The sequence below is a fragment of the Dermochelys coriacea genome, chromosome 14 (genome assembly GCF_009764565.3).
Source record: "Dermochelys coriacea isolate rDerCor1 chromosome 14, rDerCor1.pri.v4, whole genome shotgun sequence".
NCBI classification, from domain to species: Eukaryota; Metazoa; Chordata; order Testudines; family Dermochelyidae; genus Dermochelys; species Dermochelys coriacea.
In genome coordinates this window covers 36671924-36682073 of record NC_050081.1, presented here as the reverse complement: position 1 = coordinate 36682073, position 10150 = coordinate 36671924, and the positions used below count along the sequence as shown (strand labels likewise).

Here is a 10150-nt window from a genome sequence, read left to right as displayed (position 1 = left end):
TCTGCTCTGTGAGGTCTGAGCTGCTTTTATAGTGTAGCCTGAAGACACAGGCCTCTGTGTGTGTGTGTGTGTGTGTGTGTTGTGGTTGTCACCTGGGATGTTGATTGTGTATGCATTATATTGATGTGGTCACCCCATTTCAAAAAAGATGTATTGGAACTGGAGAAGGAGAAACAAAAATGATTAGGGGTATGGAACAGCTTCCATCGGAGGAGAGGTTAATAAGACTTGGACTTTTCAGCTTGGGAAAGAAACGACTAAGGAGGGGGATATGATTGAGGTTTATAAAATAGTGACTCGTGGAGAAAGTAAATAAGGAAGTGTTGTTTACTACTTCTCATAACACAAGAACTAGGGGTCACCCAATGACATTAATAGGCAGCAGGTTTAAAACAAAAGGAAGTATTTCTTCATACAACGCACAGTCAACCTGTGGAGCTCCTTGCCAGAGGATGTTGTGAAGGTCAAGACTTTAACAGGGTTCAAAAAAGAACTAGATATGTTCATGGAGAACAGATCCATCGATGGCTATTAGCCAGGATGGGCAGAGATGGTGTCCCTAGCCTCTGTTTGCCAGAGACTGAGAATGGCCGACGGGGGATGGATCACTTGATGATTCCCTGTTCTGTTCATTCCCTCTGGGGCTCCTGGCATTGGCCCTGTTGGAAGACAGGATCCTGGGCTAGATGGACCTTTGGTCTGACCCACTATGGCCATTCTTATGCTGAGACCTGCAGGCTACAGTGTGTGTGGGGGGTACCTCTTCAGACAGCACGATATAACTGTTGTCGTGTATGAAAGGGGGTGTGTCTCCTTATGTGTTGCCACCTAGCGACTGCCCCTGTGTGCAGCATACTAGACCCACCACTAGGAGAGGATCCCCATTAGGTCAAACAGAGATGTGGGAGTTCTGGCTTGGAAGCCCCAGGATTCTAATCCTGGCTCCCCAGTCCAAGGTTGTTACAGATGGGGAAAGTGAGGCACAGAGTAGCTAAGGGACATGCCCATGGTCACACAGGGAGTTGATGGAAGAGCTGGGGATTGAACCTGGGTCTCTGGAGTCTCAGCCTAGCAGGGGAACTGCACTGGGTAAATAGGTGTGAGCTGGAGAAGTAATATAAGTGTCAGTGGGCTAATAGGACAAGGATGGGTTTGGAGTTAAGGCACTTGAGTGGGATTCAGAAGATATGGGTTCAATTCCCACCTTTGACAGTGTGTGTGTCTGTGTCACTGCAAGTCACTGCATTGCTTTGTGCCTGAATTTCCCCTGCCTCTTTGTGGCAGGGACTGTCTCTCGCTGTGTGTCTCTGGGCAGCGCCTGGCACAATGGGGCCCTGATCTCAGCTGGGGCTTCTGGGTGCTACCATAATACACATAAGATTATTGGATGAAACTGATTGGATGAAACAGTATATCCTCCTAGCAATGGCTCTTTCCAGACCAGATCCAAGGCCCCTTGGTAGGGAGTGTTGTGGGGGCAGTGCCCGGGCTGACTCGGCTCTGGGAATATACACGGGGTTGCTCAGCTGGAGGTCGGCTCTTGGCACTTAGAAAGGCAATGATTTAATTAGAAGTGCAACAGCCAGATTCACAGAGAGGATTCAGGATTCCTGAGCTCGGCTCAGAGGGGAGTGGGGGCTTCTGGGTTAGGACAGGGGACTTGAGGGTTATGAGATCAGGCCACTGGCTTATGACCTGGTGGGAAGCAGAGTTGCTAATGATTGTGTTTGAAACTGTGATCAGTAGACTGGAGAAATTGACCTGGATATCTATTCTGGAGCAGCTCCCTGAATCGGCAGTAATCTGGAATAAAAATCACTTTATACTGGAATAATTACAGTGCTCAAACTCCTGCTAATGCAACCATTAGAATACCCAGAAACACACTGATGCTCTAACCCAGTGGTTCTCAACCTATTTATCATTGTGGGCCGCATGTGTTACCTGGGCCAAGGGTTGAGAACCACAGCGTGCCCCCCTCAACCTGCCCCACAGACCCCTATGCCCAGCGCCTCCCACCCAGAGACCCCTCTACAGTGTGGGGCCAGGAACAGAGCCCTGGGCGGGAGACCGGGCAGCAGGAAACGCGGAACCTGCCGTGGGGGGCTGAGCAGCAGCCCTGACCCTGGATGTAGGGCAGCCCTGTGGCAGCCCCGGACCCCCGACCCTGCTAGTCCGGCCGGCAGCCCCGGACCCCCGACCCTGCTGGGCCGGCTGGCAGCCTTTAGCACAGAGCTGGGTTGAGAACCACTGCTCTAACCACTCCCCTCCCAGAGCCAGAGGAGGGACCCAGGAATCCTGATGCCCAGCCCAGGTGCGCTAACCACTGGACCTCACTCCCCTCCCAGAGCTGGAGTTAGAACCCAGGAGTCCTGGACACACACACACACCCTGCCACCACCACTCTTGGTTTATCTTTATTAATCTAGACAGGCTGATTTTCAGGTGTAACTCCACCTGCAAGGTTCCAGGAAGTGGGTGGGCCTGAAGGAGCTCAGCCCTCTTGTGAGTTTCTGTTTCACATGGCCGCTGTTCACCCTGTGGAAGCTCTGGAAGATGACCTGGCCTGTCCCATCTGCTTGGATTCCTTCCAAGACCCCGTACTCCTGACCTGCGGGCACAATTTCTGCCAGGCTTGCATCACCCAGGTCTGGAAAGGACTGGAAGAAAACGTCTCCTGTCCCAAGTGCGGGAAGAGATTCCGGGAGAGGCATTTGCACCCAAACCCCCAGCTGGGGAAGGTGATGGAGAAATCCAGGCAGCTGGGATGGGGGGCAGAGGGCAGCATGTGCCAGAGGCAGAAGGAGAGGCTCAAGCTGTACTGCGAACACAGGGCGCTTGGAGCAGAGCAGTGGGGCTGGGAGGGGAGAGGCCTCCATGCATGGCAGGGAGGGGCAGTGCGGGGGTAGAACCCAGGAGTCCTGGCTCCCACAGCCTGGAACCAGTAACAGAGCCAAGGAGTTGTCCTAGTCCTGCTCTAAGCACAACTGCCCCCTGTTCAGGAGCTAGGGCTAGAACCTAGGAGTCCTGACTCTCGTCCCCTCCCCCCTCCGCTCTAACCCACTAGACCCCACTCCCCTCCCAATGCTGGGGATAGAATCCAGGAGTCCTGACTCCCAGCCCCCACTGCTCTAGCCACTAGACTCCCCTCCCCTCCCAGAGCTGGGCACAGAACCCAGGAGTCCTGAATCCTCTCTCCGTGAGCCAAACCCTGATTTCTTACTCCCAGCTCACCCCTCCACCCCAAGCCATCCTTCCGCCGTTGTTGACAGGGCCAATTTCAAAGGCACCTGCAGATTCTGAAAGATGAGAGCTCCAGCCAGGAGGCCTTCCCCATCCGCAAAGGGAGGAGGCTGGATCCGCTGCTGGTAAGTTCTCTTTCCTCATCCCCTGGGCTTCCCTTTGGGTTCCCCTGCACTTTGCTGATGCAACACCATCTCATGTCCCCCTCTAGTGGCTGGTCCCCATAGAAGGCAATAGCCTACTACTGCTTATCGGTACTACTGCCAGAGCTACAGTGTCAGTCTCTCTTTCTGGCCCAATGACTATTTATTTATGCCAGAAGTTCTCAACTGTGGTCCGCGGACCACCAGTGGTCCGTGGATAGTTTCTCTCTAAGGTGCACACCTGGGAAGCTGCACACAAGAGAATGAAGGGCCACCTGCCTAATTAGTGGAGCCGCGCAGGCGTGATGGTTCCACTAATTAGATGCCTGAACCCTGGAGAAGATGCACATGTGAAGTGAAGTGAAGTGAAGTGAAGTGGTGGCCTTGGGTGGAATAGGGGGAGATGGGAGGGATCAGTGGGGTAAGAAGAGGGGGTGGGGGGAATTTGGGACATGCAAGGCTGTGGCGGCCAGAGAAAGAGGCGACTTTCCCCAGCTCAGGGCTGCAGCTCCCAGGGAGAGACCCCCCTCCTTCCCAGCCCCAGCTCAGGGGCTGCCGCAGCGGGGGGAAGAGGGAGAGACCCCCCTCCTTCCCAGTCCCAGCTTGGGGGCTGCTGCGGTGGGGGACAGAAGGCACATCCATCACATTAGGAAGGTAAGACTACTGATATTAAAATATGAGTTGTGTGCTTTTATTTGTAGAACAAAAAAGTTTATTATTATTAAGGGTTTTTTAATATATATAGCGCTTTTCTCCAAAGCACTTTAGAAAAGTTAGCTAACGGTACAAACAATATTTGGAAAGATCATTAAGTGGTCTGCCGAGACCCTCAGCAATTTTCAAGTGGTCCACGAAAAAAAAAGCTGGAGAACCACTGATCTATGCAAAATGGAGCAGCTTCAACAGAAGAGATGGAGGGCGCCTGACCTTAGAGTATCCCAGAACTCCCTGGTTATAGCACTTTCCTCAAAGGTGGATGACCTAGGTTCAAGTTCCTGGTCCAATCAGGCAGAATGGGGATTTGAACCTCCGTCTTCCACATCCTAGCTAAATGGCCATTTAATAACTGGGCTACTGGTTATTCTGGGAGTGTAGAACTCTCACTTTGAACAGAAATTCCTGCACCTGCAGACGTTTAGTCAAAACAGATAAATTCCCACAGAACCTTTCACGTGCGACAAATCAGTATTTTATGATGGAAATTTCTGAGCAGCTCTACTCTAGTGGCTGGTCCTGCCAATGGATAACAGCTCTACTACTGCTGCTAGGTAATGAAGTTACTTCCTTTGCTTACGTGATCCGTGCTGTGGGATACCAGTTTTGAAGATAGGTCATTATAGAGACAGAGTTCAGGCTGGATATCTCAATGGGTCCCTCCTTCTAGGGGCTGGTCCTTTGTAGAGGATAACAGCTCTACTACTGCTGCCAGTTAACCCAGTTTTCTATCAAAAAACACGTTGGATGCTTGCACCCCTCTGTCCACCGGCTCCTCCTTCCATTGTATATTACCATGTCCTGCTCACACACATCCCACGCTGCCCCTTGACATGGGAATACCACGCCCTCCTCTCTGAGGTGCCCGTGGCTATGCGTCCCATGTCCCAACCTGCCCCCCTCTCTCCCTGCCCCCCACAGGCTCACACCAAGGCCGAGAAGCAGCGAGTGGTGTCCACCTTCCAGCACCTGTATCGGCTGCTGCAGGAAAAGGAGCGCCTCCTGCTGAAAGGGCTGGGTAATGTGGCCCAGGGTGTGAAGCAGCTGCGGCAGGAGAACATCAGCCGGCTGCACTAGAGGGCAACTCTGCTGCATGTTCTGGTAGCCGAGCTAGAGGAGAAGTGCCGGCTGCTGAGCTCCTCAAGGTGAGGGGGAGAGATATGGGGGGGGGGAAGAGAGAGAGAGAGAGACCCCCATCTTGCCACTCCTCTCCACCATCCCATGCTGCCAGCGCTCCCCTGGCTCGCTGGACTTATCAGAGAGTCACCCTCTGTTCCCAGCAGTGAAGGGGCTCTGACACACGGCCAAGCAGTGCCAGTTTATATCTGACAGGGAGTGGCCCAAGAATCATTGTCTCCTTCCTAACCATAGTCCACAATACTCCTGCTCCCACTCCAGAAATACACCTCCCACCTTCCCTTCCAGCCCCTGGGCCACTGAGCCCAGTTTGTGGCTGGAGAGCTGACGGTCTCTTCTTTCTCTCCCACCTAGGATGCCGAAAGCACCTTGAACAAGTAGGAGCTTCCTTCATGCCCTCTGGTATTGGGGAGGGGGCGGAGGGAGAGGCCTCCCCATCCCAGCTGCAGAATATTCCTGCTTCTACATCAGCAGCAGAGTGGCCTGGAAGCCCCAACTGGTTTTAGCTTGTACACCCACCTATAGAAGGGCTTGGGTGGGGGCTGCACCGGTGGCAGTAGCGGAAGGGGGTGCGGGTTGTGTTGGGGTCCTGGGGGAGCTCACCAAGGGAATGGAGGGACATTCAAGGAGGCATTGAGGGGTGGGGAGGGAGGAGAGGGGATGGGGGAGCCACACGGGGGTCACCCAGGGCAAAGCAGGAAGGGAACAGGGGGCCCACAGTGGGAATGGGGGGGTCACATGGGGGCTGCCAGGTGTGGGGCAGAAATGGGGGGAGCTGTGCTGGGGTCACTGAAGAGTGGGAACAGAGTCACATGGAGGTCACCGAGGGGCAGGAAAGGGATGGGAGGGCTGCATGAGGTATGGGGGGTGGCTGCGTTGGGGGCCACCAAGGGGCAGAGCAGGGAGGGGACGGGGGGCCACGTGGGGGGCTGCACGGGTGTAACTGGGGGGGGGAGAGGAGGGACGGGGCTGCACAGGTGCCTGTTTGTCCCTGCCAAACTTTTCTCCTTGGTCATTGGCTAGATGCCAAGAACCCAGCTTGACTCTCAGATCCCAGGGGGAGTTTTGGGGGTTGGCAAATAGACCCAGTATCCTACTGCAGGTCAGCTGTGCCCTCTGGATCCAACGTTGCTGAGAGATGCTCCCCCGGCACACTTACATGCACATTGTGCCCTTAATACAGAGCCCCTCTGGCGTGTGCCTGTTTGTTTCCCGTAGGTATGAAAAGATGCTGCTGCCCAAATTGGCATCTGTGCCCACGGCTGAACTGGAGGAGAGCATCAGGCATCACTCCCGCAAGAGGAGAGCTCTCCAGGACAAGATGTGGGAGAGCCAGGGTAAGCAGTGGCATTGTTATTGTTGTTTATTGTTACCCTGGAGCGACCCTACATAAATAAAAGTAAGACATGTAAGGAAGCCCCTGCCCCAAGGTCCTTCCAATCTAAATGATTAATTATTTGTAGTGTAATTGAGTCTCTGCTGAGCAGTAGGAGATTTGGGGGGCTTCCTGTCATTTTTACTTTTGGTTCTGCCGGTGGGTGCCCCACACTGGCTCTGCCCCCTCCCCCAAGGCCCCGCCCCCACTCCATCTCTTCCTGCCCTTGCTCCACCCTCTCCCCTGAGACTCCTTCCCCTGAGCACCTCCTGCCCGCTGCTGCCCCCTTACGGGCAGTGAGGAGCATAGGGGGCAGAGAGGAGCGTGTGGTGGGGCAGCCCCACTCAACAGCTGATTGGCAGTGCAGCTGCTGAAGAGCTGATGGGGGTGCAGGGCCAGATGCTGAACTGCTGATTGTACTTCTGGGGGAATTCTGCGCCAAAAAATTACAAATTCTGCGCAGAATATTTTGTTTGTCAAAATAACACAATATAATCATGCCAGTTTCAATTATTTTTGGTCATTTATTTCAAAATACCAGTGTGCAGGTGTGTCTGTAACAATGAGAACAAAAAGATTCAGAAAATGTTTTTTGACAAATAGATTCCTTACTAGGTGTATTAATACGGAACTCAGAGTAATAATTCATTGACACTACACTACAGAACCTTATTTCCCGCACCCCTCAGAAGCAGGCTTGGGGGAGTCAGGGGTAATGGAGGAGCTGAGGGAGAGGGAAGTAAATTGCTGGGAAGGAGCCTGGGTGTGAACTTGGACAGTTTGGGGGTATGGGTGGGAAAAGTATGGAACAGGGTTTTTGGGGGTGGGGAGGGATTGTTAGGGAGTTCCCCCAAGCAGACCCTGGCTGACCTGTAGCATCTGCCACTGAGTCAGGCACATCTGCCCCTGTCCCCATAGGTCCCTGTCCCTATGTGTCTCTGTGCCCAGGGGTGCTGGAACAATTTGTACAGTGGGGGTGCTGAGAGCTGTAAACCCTTTAATATAAACTGTAAACCCTGGATATGATGGAAACCGCTTCAAGCCAGGGGTGCAGCACCTCCAGCCTGCCTAGTTCCCAGCACTTATATCTGTGCCCTTACCCAGCCACTCCCCTGTGGTGTCCCTAGACCGGCACAGCGTGTGGCATGGGAACAGCTGGGGCTGCCCGCCCACCGCAGATTCTTCCCGGCCTCCTGCATCCTGAGCTCTGAGGGCTTCTCCTCGGGCTGGCACCACTGGGAGGTGGAGGTGGGGGGCGAGGATGGCTGGGCGGTGGGGGTAGCGAAGGAGTCTGTGAACAGGAGGGACCCCACGGAGCTGCAGCCCCAGCACGGCGTGTGGGCTGTGGAGCTGGGCCGGTACCTGCTCCTTCCCCTGTCCCGATGGCCACCAGCCCCAAGCCAAAGGCCTCACAGGATCTAGGTTTGTCTGGACTATGAAGCGGGGCGGGTGGCGTTCTATGACGCCGAGAACCTGACCCCACTGTTCACTTTCACAGCCTCCTTCACCGAGATGCTCTTCCCCTTCTTCTGGCTCTGGGACCCCAACACCCGCATCACTCTGTGCCCCTGAGGGAGACAGAAAACCCACCCTGCCAGGACCACAACCTGAGTGCTAGGTAACAGGGATGCATTCCCTACACCTGGCCCCACCAGTCAGGTTGCTAGGCGATGGGGATACAGCCTGTAAACCTGGCCCCACCAGTCTGGTTGCTAGGCAATGGGGCAGGGACACTTCAGAGCATGGTTTTCTATTCCTGCCCATCCTGGTTAATAGCCATTGATAGACCTATCCTCCATGAAGTTCTTATTGGAACCCTGTTATAGTCTTGGCCTTCACAACATCCTGTGGCAAAGAGTTCCACAGGTTAACTGGGCATTGTATGAAGAAATACTTCCTTTTGTTTGTTTTGACCCTGCTGCTGCCTGTTAATTTTATTGGGTGACCCCTCATTCTTGTGTAATGTACTTATGCATACTTATCACTCTTGAATCCTAATCAAATTTATATTTCTGTGACCCTACAACTTAAATCTACTTAGCATACATTAATTATATGTAACAGTGTATAAATCATAACATTACACACCACAACAATAAATGGATAATAAAAGGAACGAATGGGTTACAAATCCCCCATACCTGACCCCACCCGATAACCGGGACACAGCCCCTAACACCAGCCCTATCTGTGACCCGTCTGTGGCAGAGGGCTGGAGGGGGGTACGACACCATGGGACTGCTCTCTCCATCCTAGCTCGCCAAAAGGTGCCATGTAAGGTCTCTACAGGAAGCTGGCATCACACTGCTCCTCATAAGTACCGAGAGACACCTGGACGGCTGATGCGGCAGGAGCTGTGGGTGCAACCTGGACATCCCCCATGGGCAGCGGGTATCGCAGGCCACGAGATGCTGAGCTTCCCTAAAGAGCCAGGTGTGGCCCTTCCCATGCTCCACCCTGAGCCCCCCCTCCTGCTTCCCGCTCTTCCCCTGTGGCCCCAGCCCGGGCTGTTTCTCTTCCCAAAGCAGGCTGGGGCTAGGGCAGGCCGACCATCCAGCAGTCTGGGACTCGGAGCGGCTGGGGAGAGTCCTCAAGCTACCCAGCACTGGGGCAGCCCAGCTGGGGCAGGGAGGCTGGTGGCTGGGGCTGTCCGGCAGGCTGGGGCAGGGTCTTCTCTGGCCACAGTGAGGGGCTCAGGGCTCCGGCGGGGTCTTGAGCAGAAGGGGCGGGGTCGGGGGCTAGCCTCCCCAAACAGGAGGTTCATGTGCCACCCATGACATCCCCTTCTCTAGGGCTGGGAAGTGGGGCAGGCGGCCACCAGAAGCTGACAAACGCTGCCCGCCTGAGCGAAATTGGTTTGGCTGTCAGTCGGTCGGTCTACATGTAAACTGCACGTGTCTCCGAGCGAGAGGGACCAGCTGGGAAGAAAAATAGCTGCAAGGGGGACAGAGTCACACACTGCGTCCTCACTGCCCAAGGGAGGGTCTCAGCCAGTCTGGCTGTTAAACGCTGGGAGAACTTGCGGCGGGAGACAACCCACAAGAGACCCTCCTGGCTAATGCAATTGAAGTCTAGGCTTCAGGTGGCAGGGGCTGGTTTTGTTTTATATGGGCTCCTTTCCGTCTGCTATTTCCCCTTTCAACCTCCCCTCGGTGTTCAATACACCTTGCTTCCACTGTGACCAAACTCAACCCTTATATAGACCTAACCCCAGCGTAGACAGCACTATGTCGAGGGGAGAGCTTCTCTCAGGAAGAGGTGCCTCTCACGGAGGTGGCGGGAGAAGCCGTCCGCTCGGTGTAGGTAGAGTCTTCGCTAAGCACTGCAGGGGTGCAGCTGCATCGGGGCTGCAGCAGCAATCTGTGTCCACAAGCCCCTAGAGATATCCTAGGTCTTCCATCTAGATGCCTGTCACTGTAGTAATTGATCGCCTCATTATTATTACTGTTTATGTTACCATACACCTATATGACCTATCGGAGATCAAGGCCCCGTTCGGCCGGGCGCTGCACAGACACACACCGAGAGACAGTCCCTG

At 54.4% G+C, this 10150-nt stretch overlaps 2 pseudogenes; both read left to right on the top strand.

The window, feature by feature from the left end:
• The window catches only part of LOC119842653, a 1040433-nt pseudogene that overhangs the window by 304144 nt on the left and 726139 nt on the right, over nucleotides 1-10150 (top strand).
• LOC122456600 lies at nucleotides 2248-8711 on the top strand (annotated as a pseudogene).